General features: G+C 39.5%; 1 protein-coding gene across 2 annotated transcripts in view; it reads left to right on the forward strand.

The window, feature by feature from the left end:
• Positions 1-16819, forward strand: part of PLPPR5 (phospholipid phosphatase related 5) — a 127284-nt gene that overhangs the window by 24136 nt on the left and 86329 nt on the right. The window lies entirely within an intron of this gene.

Raw genomic sequence — 16819 nt, forward strand, 5'->3', positions numbered from 1 at the left:
ATTTTAAATCCTTCATAGTAACTTACAAGTTCAAGACCTTATTTTTTGTATTGATTAGATTACTTTCATTTGTAAATAACAGAAAACTCTGACTTAACCATTTAACAATAAGGAAAATTTATTGTATCACATAACAGAGGGTGCCAAGTTAGGATGGCTCAAAAATGACTAATTTAGTATCTGAACAGTGGATTAAAAATCCAGGTTGCTCCTTTTATTAAATGCTTTTTCAACATTCTTGGAAATGATTGTATGTTTTAATATTTAAATTTAGTAAATTGTGTTACTAGACTATTATCACTGCATTCCTGAATATAATCAATCTGTTTCTCATTGTATGTTGTTCATACTGCATGGATGAAATAGTTTTGGCAATGCTTATTTATGAGGCGTACATTAATATTTGTAGATAAGTGGTTTTAAAAAATCATTGAATTATTTAAAAAGAAAAAAAGATCCAGGTTTCTCTTCTCTTTCCATTCTGATATACTATGCGTCTACTCTAATCTTGCTACCTCCGCTCACAATTGCCCAGTGGCCAGCCTTGTTCTAGAAATCACATGCAAATGTGATGATGTCTAGAAGACGATTTCTTCTGTGAGTCTCTAAGCAAGAATCCCTGTTACAGAAGCACCCATTCCCAGCAGAAGTCACCTCATCCCTCCTTGGGCAGAATTTCATTACATGCCCAGCCTAAACTAGTCACAGATGAGGCCGTCAGGACTTGACAAATCATTCATCCCCTGAGGTTGAGGTGGCCCTGATTCCCTTGAAGATCGTGGCCATTAGGGAAGGTTGAGCAGAGCAAAATCAAGGCTCTGTGAGGAAGAGGGATAGTTACCACTAGTTAGGCAAGCAACAGTATCTGCTTCATATAAGTTTGGGTTCAATCAATGTTTATTAAATAAGGTTTTAGTTTTATTTCAAGATATGAAGAATTTTAATTCACTTGAATATTCTAATGCTGTAATGAATTATAAATACTGATCTTAAATAAACCTTTAAAATGATCAGTACTGCACATAGCAGGTCATTTCAACACTGTTTTGCTTAAGTTCATATGGAGAGATTAGAATTAAGACTTTGAAAGAAAACTTGATTGAGATTTTAATAGCTATCTAAAACTGCTGGCCAGAACACTGTGCTCAGAATTGCTCATTAAGTAGAATTATTTCCTGTTGCTTTTTGAGGGAATGTTTTTCTGAGTATTTGAGCGCTATATTCATAGGATTCAAATACTCATAGGATATCAACTCTCTGTTAACAGATTTACCTTTTGGCACTGAATTGCAGAATTCTCAAAATGCCTGCCAACTATGAAATGTAATCAACAATAGGTCAAAACATTATGATTTTGAAATGTCCTGCAGCATCAAGAGGAGTTGGAAATAGAGGCTGCTGAACGAGAATCCTCTTCTCATACCCACGAGAGGACTCTTGTTCTTTCCACCCAGGGTCTGTTCAAGCCCAACACCTCCCAAGATCCTCTGTGGGTAAATCAGTGGTGGAAGCCAGAGAATTTGGAGCAGTTCTTGTGTTCCTTGCACGGTAGTTAGTACTGTACTCTGTAAATGGGGGCTCATTCAACCTTCTGAAGTGTTGTCACCAGTCTGCCACACAGATGGTCCCAGTGAGGAGACCCTAGGGAGCCAGTACCCTCTGGGTCAACAGGAGACGGAGCCAGCACTATTAACCTGAAAATATTCCATACAATAAAAGGGATCAGAAAGACTCGTTTTATTTCTGAATGAAACAAAGGACAGAACAGAGGAAAACTGCTTCTAAACCTTTCATTGGATATTGCTGCTCAGAATTCTGGACCTTGGTGCCAGAGGGCTTCGGGCTGGCATTTTATGTTTTCAGAAACCCTCTTGTTAAGTGCTGAGATGTAATGACTCTAAATATTTTGACAGGCTGCAGTAGGACTCAGGAGAGAGGCAGAATCTAAGATTATGCCTGGCTTGGATATTTGAACAAGTTTTCTGAAGGGTAAAGGGTCTGGATAAGATCGAATTCCTCCCAAGTGTAAAAGTCAGGGATTCTGATCTAAGGGCAGCCTATTTGCATGTATGTTCAAATATATGTCAAAGTTAATCTGAATCTCAGCGGGGAATGGTGGTAGGAAAATAGCATAGAAACTGAGTAAGCTGTGTATGGAAGAGATAGTGGACTTCAAAGTCAGACTTTTTTTCCCTTAATAACTTGAATGAATAGAAACATTTTTACATCAGTCCTATAGGCTTCTACTGTTCTATTAAACTCCTGCAAATAGATATATAGTCATTATTCTTTTGAGAAATAATATGAATATATAATTTTCATTCAAAGTTTTTAAAATAAACTTCCTGCTAATATTATCTGAACATCCCACCAAACTGCGCCATCACCAGTACTTCACATGACATTTCGGGGTAACAGGCTGATTCTAAAAATAAGATGCAGGAGGCTGGGAAGACATTGCAGAAATTAATATTCCCAGCCCCACTGCACTCTGCCTACCCATACAGACTGTACTCTTCGTTTGAATGCACTTAACTGTTCATTAGAACATCTTATCTATAAGCCTCATCTAGCTTTTTTTTAAAAAACAGATTCCAGTATTTGTACTTTATTCAGAAAAGCTAATTGAGGGAAATTGTATTCATAAGTGCTGAAGTTCAGGTGAAAAACTTTGCTAGACTTTTCTTCCTAAAATCAAGCTAAATAATAAAAAATATTACAATGTCAAGTTTGACATTGTGTGATAAAGTAGGTTAATATGGATTTTATAAAGCACTTTGACTACATTCCTGCAAAAATCTTTAATGATGAATATAATATTAAAATTGGAGTTACACTGCCTAGATTTTAATCTCAGGTCTGCCATTAGCTATGAGACCTTAGGAAAATTACTAAACCTTTTTGTGCCACAGTTTCCTTATCTGTAAAAAAGGGATAATAATACCTAGGGTAGGGTTGGGTAGTTGTGAGGACCATGTCAAATTGATATACGTAAAGTGTTTAGAACAGCACCTGGCCCATGGTAAGTGCTATATATCGCTTTTTAAGATGACAACAAAGAGGGTGGATTTATGAATTTATATAATAAATATGTATGTGTCATAAGCTTAAATTAAGGGCATTTGGGATAAATAATCAGTTTTCTAAAATGCATTTCCTCTTATATATTGGAAAACCTTACATTGGCTTGCTTAATAAATTCAGTGGAATCAGAACTGTTAGGGTTTCACATTTAAGTTCTAATTGTACCTTTTCCTAATAAGCTGGGAGCAATAAGCTGGAAAGTTACACGTATACCAAATACAAGTGAGCCCAGACTGCAAAATGAGCTTATGTTCCAAGATTCATCTCATTCATTTATTTTTGGGTTTCAATCATGCTAGTCTTTGTACATTCTCATCAGCATTTTTAATGACTTGGTAAAGTAGAAGCATTTCCTGCGTAATCAACATTTATTTTTCCTGAGAAAGTATTTTAAAAATAAAGTCCTTCAAACGTCTAGTCTTTTTTTTCTTTTCAGTAAAAATGAATGGCCTTAAAAGACATTTGTCCTGGCAGTCTATTTAAAGATGAGAGAAATGAAAGCCAAGAAAACCAGAAGAAGATGCCCTCAAGGGAAAGATCTGTATGATGAATTTGAAATTGCAGAGAATACTATTTCTGTTTCCCAGGCAGAGCTGTCACCTCAAAAGCCTATTTTCATGAAAGGAGAGTGTTACTCAGAGTATCAGAGTTTAGTCTGTTGAATGCATATTCCCTTAATGCGGGTAAGGCACTTGAAGGTGACCACTAATCATTCAGTCCTGTTGTACAACAGAAGCTTGTATTTTGGTCCAGGAGAAATCTTAACCAAAGAGCAGTGTAGATTCTTCGAACTAGCAAAAAAAAAAAAAAAAAAATTACTGTCCACTAAAGACAGTAATGAAGAGTTACTACATTGGCTCAGGTCCTGAGATTATTCTCCCCAGATTCAGTTGCCAGCAGGCATTCCAAGGAAGTCCAGTAAGGGAACATATAATTCATCTGTACTATAGAGAAGAAATGTCATTCTTTCTTAGCCATCGATTGAAAAGGTCAGGTAAATCCCACTATCCTTCCCTGGGTGCTTTTCTGCTACACAGATACATCTCAAAACACTACTTAAAAGCCTCTTTATTTCCCACCTGTGTCATTTTTCAGAGTAATATTTTTCTCTCTCATGTGACTTATTACTTGGTCTCTTTTGTTTTAGACATTCTTCTCTCCTCTTCCTAATAACTAGGGAAGTGGTGAATGAGTTCATCATTGCTTTATAAAATTAGCATTTCTCAGCTTTACTTTTTCTAAAGAGCCCTAATTCTTTTATCCAATTATCATAAATAGCTATACTAGCTAATCCTTCCTAAATGTGAATTTTTCTCTTCTTAAAAAAAAAAAACGACTTTGCTTTTACTTACTCTGCCTAGTGTTTCTGGGATACAACTCTACCAGGATTGTCCCTAGAAGATAAATTGCTAAGATCAAATCAATTTCGGAAAGTTAACAGTTTTCTTTAACAGATTGTCATGCTTTGGGTTATGTAGGAAAGCTAATTGGGAGGAAATTGCACTTTTAAATGCAGAAAGTTCAGGCGAGAAAGCTTTAGCTACCAGACTTTTCTTCCTAAAATAAAGCAAGATAATACAACTTTACAATGTCAAGTTGAACTCCAGAACTGGACTGTATGGAGCTGAGTGGGTCCTGACTTCCTGACTTATTACCTGAATGACCTTGGATAAGTCAGATAACCTCTCTGCACCTTAGTGTCCTCATCCATAAAATGGAGACAGTAGAATAATACCATCATAGGGTAGCTGGAAATTATGAATCTTGATGTGCTAATGTGCACTGTGAGTCTCCAGGAGGGGTTAGAGTTTGCAGCTTTCAGCTGATTTTTTTTTGATCTAGGAGTCTCCTCCCAACCTCCCTAAAAAAAAAAACCCAAACAAACAAGAAAAAAAAAATTACTTTACATCCTGTTGAACTTAGTTTTAGAAGCACTGACATAGGGGCATTTAATTACTGCTTGTGCTTCAAAGGCTCATTTCTAAAAACTCTGTTATCTCCAGGTCCCAAGGAATAAATTTTCTCATGTTGCTTTTTTATTGTTGATAAGAACAGGGGAAATTAATTCAAACATGTATTTTAGAAGAGCTTGAAAGCAAGCTAATAACCTGTATACTAGTTTTTATTAATTATAAGCTAGCTCTTTTGAAGAATGGCAGGTACACTATAACCGTAATGGCCTACAGATTTGTGAACATGCAGAATTTGACCCTATATGTTAAAATTTTTAAAAAACACTACAAGTATGCAAAATGAATTTATATTACAGTGCTCTTATAATTCATTTTACTCATAGCTTATGTTTGCTACATTTATATGAATGGTTGGGCAAAGTATGGATATCATGTAAAGTTTAATTAGCAGCTATTATTTTAAATAGGAAAGAAGTTTTTTTTAATGGTTTTCACAAGCATCTAGTCATTAAAAAAAAACAAACAAGAATGAGCATAGCATGTAAATCTGTGCCTTGTTAAGCAGACCATGTTTCCTTTTACTGCATCCTCATGCTGCTCTCCCAACCCCCCAACACAACACACATATGCACCCCAAGATTAGTGGCAGGACTTTCATACTATTCCAACTTATCAAACCACTTTATTATGCTATTCCAGGCATCCCAGATTCCCTTACCACAAACACTAACCCATCACAGATCTGAGCTGGACAGATTCTTCAAGGTCATCTAATGATAGCTAAAATGTGCAGAGTGCTTACTCTGTGCTAGCTCCTGTTCTGAGAATTTTGTAACAGTTAATTCATTTAATCTTTACCACAGCCCATGATGCATTATTTCTATTATCTATTTTTTAATAGATGAAGTCACTGAGGCAAGGAGGAGTTACGTGACTTATCTAAGGTCATTCAGCTAAGAAGAGGTAAAGGCAGGACTCAATTCCAGGCAGTCAGGTTCTCGAGCCCATATTCACTGTACTGCCTTGGAGACACAGGCATGCCTTTCCCGGGCTTGGAGCAAATATTCCAGGTAGTATTTCTCCATCCTCTGCTCTCTGGTCCTCAGGCCCTAGAGAGTTAATACTGACCACACTGCTTAGACTGGATCCCTTTCTGCAAGGGTGTTTGCTCACTCGCATACTCAAGTCCTCAGTCAGCACTAACTCCTTATCTCACCCCTTCTTTGTTCATTCACTAGTATTACTTGTGTATGTGACCGTAGTGGCAGGGAAGTTGGATGTTTCTCCGATGTCCTCCTGCATTTCAGCCATAGTGAGAAGTGCGGTGAGTAGACTCTGAGCCAGAGAATGAGCATGACCTGCTGGGGTGCTGAGCATTAGGTGACCTGTCAGGGTACTTCATCTCTCCAAGTCTCATGTAAAACATCTGGAAAGTGAGAGCATTGGATTTCTTTTTATTTTAGGCTTCATTTAACCTCTTCTACAATCCCACCCTTCACTACAATGCCTAGAATAGCTCTTTGCACAGTACAAGTACCTAATATTTGTTCAAATAAATATCTAGAAACCCCTTTTATAAAATGTCCCTGACAAATTTAAAATGTGGTAATCAGGAGTTTTAGACTCCTTGAAATAGCCTGTAGAGAGCTTGAGGGCTTATTAAAACACTAACGGCTGGAACCCGTGCCCAGAGTTGCCGAGTCAGTAGGACTGGGGTGAGGCCCGAGTTGCATTTCCATCAAGTTCCCAGATGCTGCTGATGCTGCTTGTGTGGGGACCGTATCTGGGAATCACCGCCCATCGAGCACTCCCCCCCCAAAAAAAATATCCCTTTCCTCTGGTTTCGCAATTAAAAATGATTTAATAAGATTGTCTCATCCATTGGGTGGTTTGACAGCTTTCATGTGTCTCTTATCCCCTGCTATCTGCATTTTAACAGGAGTCTCTTTTTAAAGACTACAAACCTTATTTCACAGGAACAAATCTAGTTCTTGGCCTCCTAGCCTTCTATCTAAGCTACCTTTGTCCCACTGTTGCACTAAATCTGTCCTCTCCCTAAGGTATTAGGGCCTCCTTGTTGTCACACACCCACATCTTAACCACTGCTCTTAACATGTAAAGATTAAGAGCATAGGCTCAGGAGGTGGGCTGTCTTGGGTTGAGAGGTTGGTTCCTCACTCTATATCCAATCCTGGACACTTTCTCTGTGCTTCGTCGTCTTCATCTGTAACTGGATTTCAATAACAGTACCTACCTCATAGGGTTGTTTTAAATATTAAATTGGTAAATATTTGCAAAGCACTGAGAATAGTCCCTAAAACGTCGTACATGCTATGTGTTTTTGAAATCTTTTTTCCCCCACGTTTATTGAGATATAATTGAAATAGAACATTGTGTAAGTTTAAGGTGTACAGCGTGTTGGTTTGATACATTTTGGATTGCAAAATGATCACCACTATAGCCCTAGCTGACACCTCCAACCCATCACATGATTACGCATTTTTGTGTGTGTGGTGAGAATATTTAAGATCTACTCTTTCAGCACGCTTCAAGTATATAATACAGTATTTTTTAGCAATAATCACCATGCTGTACGTTAGACCCCCAGAAGATGTTAATCTTATAACTGGAAGTTTGTGCCCTTTGACCAGTATCTCTCCATTTCCCCAACCTCCCAGTCCCTGGTAACCAAACCACCATTCTACTCTCTGTTTCTATGAGTTTGACTTTCTTTTTTTCTTTTCTTTAGATTTCATATATAAGTGATACCATGCAGTATTTGTCTTCCTCTGTCTGATTTATTTCACTTAGCATAATGCACTCGGGGTTCATAAAGGTGTCACAAACTAGGATTTCCTTCTTTCTCATGGTTGAACTCCATTCTGTATACACGCACACACACACACAACACATCTTCTCTATCAGTTCATCTATAACTGGACACTAAGGTTGTTTCCATGTCTTAGATATTGTGAATAATGCCACACTGAACATAGGAGTGCAGGTTAACTTCTATATCCTGATTTCAGTTCCTTTGGATAAATACCCCTCAGAAGTGGGATTGCTGATTATATGGTAGTTCTATTTTTAATTTTTTGAGAAACCTTCATACTGTTTTCCATAGTAGTTGTGCCACTTTGCATTTCCACCAACAGTGCACAAGGGTTCCCTTTTCTCCACACCCTCTCATACACTTGCTATCTCATATTTTTGATGATAGCCATTCTCACAAGTGTGAGGTGATATCTCGTTGTGGTTTTGCTTTACATTCCCTGATAATTAGCGATATGGAGCATCTTTTCTTGTACCTGTTGGCATTTGTAAATCTTCTTTGGAAAACTGTCTATTCAGTTCCTTTGCCTACTTTTTAATTGGGTTGACTTTTTTGCTGTTGAGATGTGTGAGTTCTTTATATGTTTTGAATATTAACCCCTTATCAGATGCATGATTTGCATATATTTTCTCCCATTCCATAGGTTGCATTTTCATTTTGTTGATTGTTTCTTTTGCTGTGCAGAAGCTTTAAGTTAGCTTTTATTATATGTTAAATGTTTCCCAAATTTACCTCTCAGGGTAAATTACCTTCATGATTTCTATCATGGCTGCATATCCCCTCAACTATCATTTATTTTTTCTTTAAATCAATCTACTTTGCTAACAAGTTATTATAAAAGAAAACTTGTATTATTACTGTAAATGGAACACCAGTATCACTTGATAAATAGAGGGTAACCACAAATTAAATACAGTGAAAACCAATGTTCTTTTATTATAGCCAGTTATTTTCTGCTGAGTACTCTGAGCCTGAGACTTATTCCCTTTTTATGAAAAACAGGTAAATTAGCAAGTTCTAGCTGCTGTAACAAATAAACTGCCACATTTCACTGGCTTCATACACTAGAGTTTTTCACTCATGTAACAGTCCAGCGCAGGGCTGCTGATTCAGGGACCTCCTTCTGTCTTGTGGCACCAACAACTGAGGGACCCAGAAATCTCTCTGCGTCCAGTTAACAGATGCAGGGAGAGAACATGGAGAAGTCACCTGATTTTTTGCCTTTTTGGTCTGAAACTACCATAGGTAATTCGTCCTTTGGTGTAAATCACCTAGAGGTGGGTGTGCAGGGAATGTTGGTCCAAGCTAGGTAGCCACTTCCCACAGCTACTTTATAGTATGAAAGTGAGAATACAAGTTTTTGGTGGTCAAATTATGAAACATAAACAGGTTATATAGCAAGACACAGCCATAGTTTCTGGATTGCTGGCAGGGATTGTGCAACTACTTCTTCACTAACTATATTACTATTTTAGTCCAATTAATTCTCCTCTCTCCTAACCTCAATTTCACTCAGAAACTGTTCCAAGAAGTTAACAACTGCCTTACTTAGAGAGAGTGAAATCCATATATACACAGAAGAAACCTGTTTCTCTGTATCATGACACAAAATTAATGAGATAGTAGCCAGTGTAGCTTTTTACCTCTTAGTATAGCTTAGAACTTTCCTTGGCTAGATGGGAAATGAGCTCTGTCTCTATATATGTCTGTATAATAACCAAGAATGAAAAATGTGGTTGATAGGAACTTACATATAAACCCAGTACCCTCCTACATTTTAAAACTTAACTGTGTGCCATCACTAAAATTTTATGATTTAAAGTTGTTATTATCATTTGACATATATTTGAAATGTGTGAGACACATGCCCAGTACCACCACACTGATTACATGATTTCTGCTGCTGTAGTACAATCTGAAATATTTTTCCTGTGCTAATTTCAAACCAATGAAGCATGGATATGTTTGAGTGACCACCAGTTGAAGGGGAGAGGAATTTCTAATTGGGTTTTTATAGGTGAAAACTAAAGCTATTTGGAATTTGACATTTGATGAAAGTCTACTATGATGTTATCATCCTGGAAAAAACTTACTTCTGTATTTTGTCATGAAGAAGTAGGGATAACAGAGGGTCAGCCCCTGGAAGCTGAGGTATGAGAGCAACATTATGTGCTCATAACAGAGAAATTTATACTTAGTGATTTATGATTCATACCTGTATTTTTGTAGGTTGCTTTCATTAGCCACGTGGAGCTTTTTACTCACTGGCGAACATAGTAAAAGATAAGAAACAGAACTGGATACCAGATCTGAGTTCAAAGATGAGATGGAGGCATTGATGGGTCATTTAGGCCCAGCTCGATAAGCAAGGTAGGGTTCAAACAGCTTCATAATGTCAACACTGAGTTCAGTAAAGCATGATGGAGTGACTCAGAGGGTGGTGTATCATAGCGAGCATATAGTACTTCATTTTGGTTGGTCAGTGGACTGTAGGGCTTCCATTTACAGGCTGGGTGAGGTTCAGGAGCACAACTGTTTCCTCCAAGGAGGTAGACTGTCAGGGTGCAGTGGGGAGGGGACTGTGACTCAAGGAACAGCACAGTTGCTCAGACACAGCTCTGTGGAGCAGTGACAGCCCTTCAGTATCGGCTCCTGAGCCCTTGGTGGGCATCTTATCACATTCCAGATATATTGTCATGGACCACGAATGATAGCAACCTTCCAGGGAGGTTGCTTGAGGGCTTCCAATGGAACTGGGGGAACAGGGGCCTTCCCCTCTCTTAGCAGGGGAGGCGTGATGGTGGGATGAGGTTAGTGAGCCCAGATGAGGGGAGCTGGAAGGCAGATGCAAGGAATGAAGTAAGGGTTGACTGCTGTGTTCTTACTGTGCCAGCCTACACCCCCTCTACCAGTAGAGTCTTTTTCTTTCTTTCTTTTATTTCCCAGTGAATGGGGAGCTTTTGCTGAGGTGGGGGAGGAATACCCCCAATGAACTGCTGGCCCATGGGAAGCGGGTTGATTCTCCCCGCCAGAGCCACAGGTGTCCTTCCCGATGTTCTACTCCTTTCTCATTCTCTGTAGCCCGCTGCAGCCTGTGGCAGGCAGGAGGAGGGGCCGTGCTTCCTCTTGGTGGGTCACAGTTAACACTGTCCATCATCTCAACTCTCTCTGGAAACGGCTTCCATTTATAAGTTCACAGAGAAAGGGAATTTTATCAAGGAAAACTACAAAGCTTTTAGCATCTCCATCTATGGCTTCCATGCCCTTGTCCTGCCATGTTTCCCTATCTCCCTCTCCCAGGACAGAAAGCAAGCAATTATGATCTTTCCCCAAGGGCTGCTTTGGGAATCTACTGAAAATGGCAGCCAGTGACTCCAGATTAAGAACTCCTTCTTGACAATGGTGAGAAATGACCAAAGCACCAGGTCCTCAGTTACACGTCAGAACCTAATGCCTGCAGTAGAAATACGAAGAAATTTTACTGGAAAGAGAACCTCAAAATAATAATGGCAGAGTTAGAAAGGGTGGTGTGAAACTTTCTTGGTCTTTGTGGGAAGACTGGTGTGTGTGTCAAAAGGATCAGGAAAGTCTTTTTCTATACTCAGTTCTCTTATATCTGGAGATTCCAGGAGTTATAAAAGTGCTTTGTGCCCCAGCACCTTTCCCTTAAAACCGTAGAAATGCTAGGAGTATGGTGGAACTCCAGGATGTAACCTGAGCATTGAGGACCGACAGTAGGGATCAGGGGGCTGACCTGGCTTAACCTGGGAAAATTAGAGGAAAAGCTTACACATTCCTAGGTAAAGGCTGTGGTCAAAATAGCTCTAAATTTGGATTCAGATTCTGGTTGTGCCAGTAACAACCATGTTTGGCTTCTTTATTTCTCTCTGGGTTGGTGTCCTTATCTATTAAGGGCAGATTGAGCTCAATTTCATTCATTCATGCAGCCATTCATATTTATTGCCGATCACTGTGTTTTAATATGGAAATATAAAGATAACATTATACAATCCCTGTCTCAGAGAAGCTCTCAATTAAGTGGAGGAGACAGATGTTACTGATACTTGTAAAAGCATGCGTAAAGTGCCATAATAAATATACAAAGTGCTTTTGGAACACAGAGAGGGAGGGAGGGATGGGTTGTACCAGGAATAGAGTTGCAGTAGAGTATGCAGTATGTAAATCATGTCTTCAGAACAGAACTGCCTACCATTGCCTATCATAAGTGTGGACCAAGTATACAAGCCAGAATGTATGGGAATGCCTGGTATGTTGGGGAATGAAAATGTTTAGCTGTGACTAGAACATAGCGTGTCTGGAGGCTTGTAAGGGAAGCTGAAAAAGATGGGTTTAGGTTCACCTGTAAACAGTCTCTTACAACAATTCCTGTTACTCCATTGGCTATGAAGACACATTGGAAATTGTAAACAGGAAGTTTGGATTGCACACAATTTGAGCAGGGAAAATGCAAGCACAGAGGTGAGTTCTGAGAATATAAGAGCAATACAAGAATATTAAAATATAAGAGCAATAGAAGTTAGCAGTTGATAGAGAGAGGCAGAGGAGGGAAATGAAGGTTTCAGCATGGTGTGTAAGGGTGTGAGAGTTTTAGCCTGTGTGTCCAAGTTGGACAGGAGGTTTAGGGTTGGAGACTGGAATTTCACTTTGGATGGGAAGGCTTCAGTATGTAGGTCTGAGCATGTTGAGATGTTGCTATTTGATAGGTGGTTGGAGACCTGCATCTGGAGCTCAGGGGAGAGAGAAATATTTAGGACTTGTTACAGTAGCAGGGGTTGGTAAAGCCTTAGGAGGAATGAAATCCTCTAGGGAGGGCTTCTGACAGGTCAAGAGAAAAAGAACCTGATAAAATCAGGGAACATAGAATTTAGGTCTGCAGTTCACTGACCAGAGCCTCTACCTCCAAGGCAAACTCAGTCCACTTTAGCCTTATGTGCAGGTCAAGTTGAGAGCTACAAGGAGAAAGGCTATCTCCTTTCCTCTCCTAATACTGTCTTCCCCATAGGGCTTCCATCCAAATCCTCTACATCTGTCTAAGAACTATCCTTCCTTGAAGCATAGTAAGAATCACCCCCTGTCTTTCTTTGATGCCATGTTAATTTGTGTTCTTCTAGAAGCAGGTACCAAATGTGATTAGATATATACCATATATTTATCAAGGGAAACACTTGTAAAAGCTAAAAGTTGCAGGGTGGTAAACCAGAGAAGGCAAGGAGAACCTTCAGACTATGATGGAGGGCTGACCCCTGTGAAGGAGAGGGGGAAGGAAGGAGGATTGGGTAGGAAGCACCTCAGAGTACAGCACAGCTCCAAGAAAGGCCAGAATCATGGGGAGTCTTTATCCCTCATCTTAGAGGAATAGACTCACCTGAATTCCCCCACCATGCCTAGCCATTGCCAGGAGGAGCCTACAGGAAGTGTGGCCTCAGCAGGGACTCAGTATTTGATCCAGAGGAGTGACAACTGGGAACATCAGACCAAAAGCCTGCCCAGAGCAGGAGATCCTAGTGGCACATTTCATGGCCACCATAGATGGCCTCAGTGACTCAGTGACACTTCCTAAATGTTCTACTGGCACTTATTGTCCAAACCGTCAAAACTCAGCATTTACAGCCTTGCACCATTATTAATTATCTCACCTTGTGTCCGCCCAACTAGATTATAAACCCTTCCTTAAACATCAGTGCAGTGTCCTTAACTCAGAGGCATCTAGGTATTCGTCGTAATAAGAATTGTGTTATTTTCATTACTTGAATTTATCTGAGAGGTGTAGCAATGGGAGTTTTGACTTAGGAAGTTGGGATGAGGGAAGTTAAGAAAGAATATGATTTGGATGAGGCGTTCCACAGATGTCACAGTGAGGGAGGGAGAACTAGAGCATGGGAAGCAGATGTACCCACTGAAGGAAAGCAGACACTAGGGCCTAGGCACATGAATTTGATGAGATGAAGTCCAGGTAGGCAGACAGAAGCCAGTATCCAGAGAACATGGTAGAAAGTGCTAATCGAAGGGCAAGAACTAGCACGGAGGAGGTCCAGCAAGATATAATGGATGGGAGTTTGAAGTAGACATCACGGCAACTCTCTTCTTTTGAGAACTAACCTTTCTACCCACCAGGCAGTTTTCATACACCATATCACACCTTCTTAACCTTGGTTAATTGGACCGAAGAGACACCTGTCTCAAGCTGAACCTTCTGGGAATTTTGAATCGGGGTTCAGTAAATCTAATTAGTCGAATTTTCCTTAACTGAGCTGACATGTTGAAGCAGGGCTTTTGGAGACTGCTGGAGCCCTTGTGTACACTAGGAGGCAGGAGAAGCGGCTGCAGAAAGACAAGAATGAGTCAGGCATTCAGAGACAAGCTGAGATGAGAGACAGCACGACTCCAGAGAAGAAGAATGAGACTGAGAGAGTCGTTGCCTGGACTCCTGAGAAATTTCCATCCCTCAACCTAATCCTGTGCCCTTTCACACTAGGTTCTGAGATAACCCACCAACCTTAGAATAAATTCTCTATTCTTCTTAATCCAGTTTGAGTGGGATTCTTTTAGTAGCAGCCAAATAATATTGACTGAGACAGTGTTTTGACAGATATGCTCAAGACACAAACAAGAAGCTCAGAAACATGCAATTTGCAGGGATACAGACAAGCGAGAGGTTAGCATTAGGAAAACTGGGAAGAGTATCCCGGACAAAGCAGCTTTTAGTCTGGTAAGTAAATGGGTAACCAAGTCAGAGACTAAACATACAGGATCTGCTTAGAGGAACTAGGGTAGAGGGTAGAGCCTTCCTCACAAGAACAAGGCAGAAAAAGGTGGTTATTAGGTGTCAGGTAAAAGGTCAGAGGCAGACTAAGATCTTCCGATCTATTGAGGATGGGACTTATTCATGCATTCAGTAAGAATTCTTGGGTATCTACTACAGTCTAGGGGGTTTAGTGTGTTAACAGACTGAGTTGTGGGTTCAGTGTACTGTGGGGTGGAGCCAACCCGGGAGTGGAGACCCCATGATACCTGCTGTGGGGAAGAGAAGGCTCAGAGGGCAGAATCGGGGGGCATCAGTCAGCTCATGATGTGAAGTGGATGATAGAATGTTAGAATTTGGAACATTCTGGGGTAAAACAGACCTGGACGAAGTTGGAACGGAGAACTCAGAAAGTAACTTCTTTCAAGGAGCAGCAGAGAGGAAGGTAGGGTGAGGAAGGAAAGAGTGATTCAGAATGGGAGATAAGAAGGTGTCAGGCACGCAGCTTGTCTATTTGTTAGTTTCTCCTAGGACCCTGGTGGTAGCTGATGAACCCATAAAAGAATACCTGTTGTGCCTGTTTATGCTGACCTGCTCGACTTTGCCAAAGTTAAAAAGTTCAGGAGGATTTGGAAAGCTATAGACTCTAGCCTTTCCTAATTCAATTCCACCTTACCAGATAGGCAAGACTAGATTCCTTTAAAGTAATTCAGCTCAACATCTTCTGGTTAAACTTTGAACCCTCACATACTGGGAAGAAGAAATATAGTAGAGGAAAAGGAGGTAGAAGGAAGGATAAAAATTAAGAGATGCCTCATAATCTGTTGCACATATTGGGATAAAATTAGTCTCCTGTGATCTCCTTCCCTACCTCCCACTCATAATTTTGAATATCTGGTAATCGTAGGTATATCTTTTCACAAAGACCCCAAAATCACTTCTCCAGTGGATGTCAGGGACTCCCTATATAGTGCGTTATTTAACCTTGATAAGATGACCTAAAAACTAACCTAAACAATGACAAATTAGGAGACATGTTATTGGCTCCGGTTTCTTTTCTCATAATCTTATTTCTAATGTGGTTGTGGTGTTAAATAGAGTCAGAAGATCTAGGGCTGAGTCAGGAATTTCTGCTTGGCTTCTGACTGGCCTTATGGGGAGAAAATTATTTAACCTCCCCAAGCTTTCATTTCCTCATCTGAAAATGGTATTATGACACATGACACTTGCTAACACCCTGATGGGTGATTTTAAAGACCATGTATAAAAACTAATGAAATGGTATAAACACCAGTGGAAGGTAGCCAGGTCCTTTCATAAATCACATAGTTGAGTAAAGAATCTGTATCAGAACCTAATTTTTCTCCTCACTAGCTCTGTGGCCTTTGACAATTCATTTGAGTTCCAAGTCTTGTTTTTTTTCCCTTGTCAAAGAGGTATGATAATATTCTCTGTTTCATGTAGTTTTTATGACGATTAAAATGACATATGTATACTAAAGTATAAAGAATATATTAGTGATTACAATTCTTAATAATGTCCCAGAATAGAATGATACTATTTTGATTATATTTTCTTGTTATAAAAGTATTAATATAATTTTATATTAGTATATTTATATTAGATCCTTTCAAGATTCTTTTCTTTTTTTTTAATAAAAGCATTCTTTTTTTAAAAAAAATATTTATTTATTTATTTAGTTATTTTTTATTTGTTTGCACCGGGTCTTCGTTGCGGCATGCAGGATCTTCGTTGCGGCGTGCGGGATCTTTAGTTGCGGCATGCGGGATCTTTTAGTTGCAGCCTGCGGGCTCTTAGTTGAAGCATGTGGGATCTAGTTCCTTGACCACGGATCGAACCTGGGCCCCCTGCATTGGGAGTGTGGAGTCTTAACCACTGGACGACCAGGGAAGTCCCAAGATTATTTTCATTGAGATTTGTTCTGATATGCAGAGTCAAATTTAAATGAGACATAATCACTTAAAAATGAAACTTGAAATTCAATTACAGATAAAAAATGAGTGCATCCTTAAAGCAAAGATCTTTCATATATTTCACTTCTAATGAAGTCTTTTAGAAAGCAAAACCGTTATAGTCTGTTTTTATTCATAATTTATCAGTTTAATACTTTTTGAATTGAGGGAAATACGGGTTTTATATATATAGGGATAAGGTTATAATAAAAGGGTCTGGGGCTTCCCTGGTGGGGCAGTGGTTGGGAGTCTG

The sequence above is a fragment of the Monodon monoceros genome, unplaced genomic scaffold (genome assembly GCF_005190385.1).
Source record: "Monodon monoceros isolate NGI ecotype Baffin Bay Population unplaced genomic scaffold, NGI_Narwhal_1 Super_Scaffold_18, whole genome shotgun sequence".
NCBI lineage: Eukaryota > Metazoa > Chordata > Mammalia > Artiodactyla > Monodontidae > Monodon > Monodon monoceros.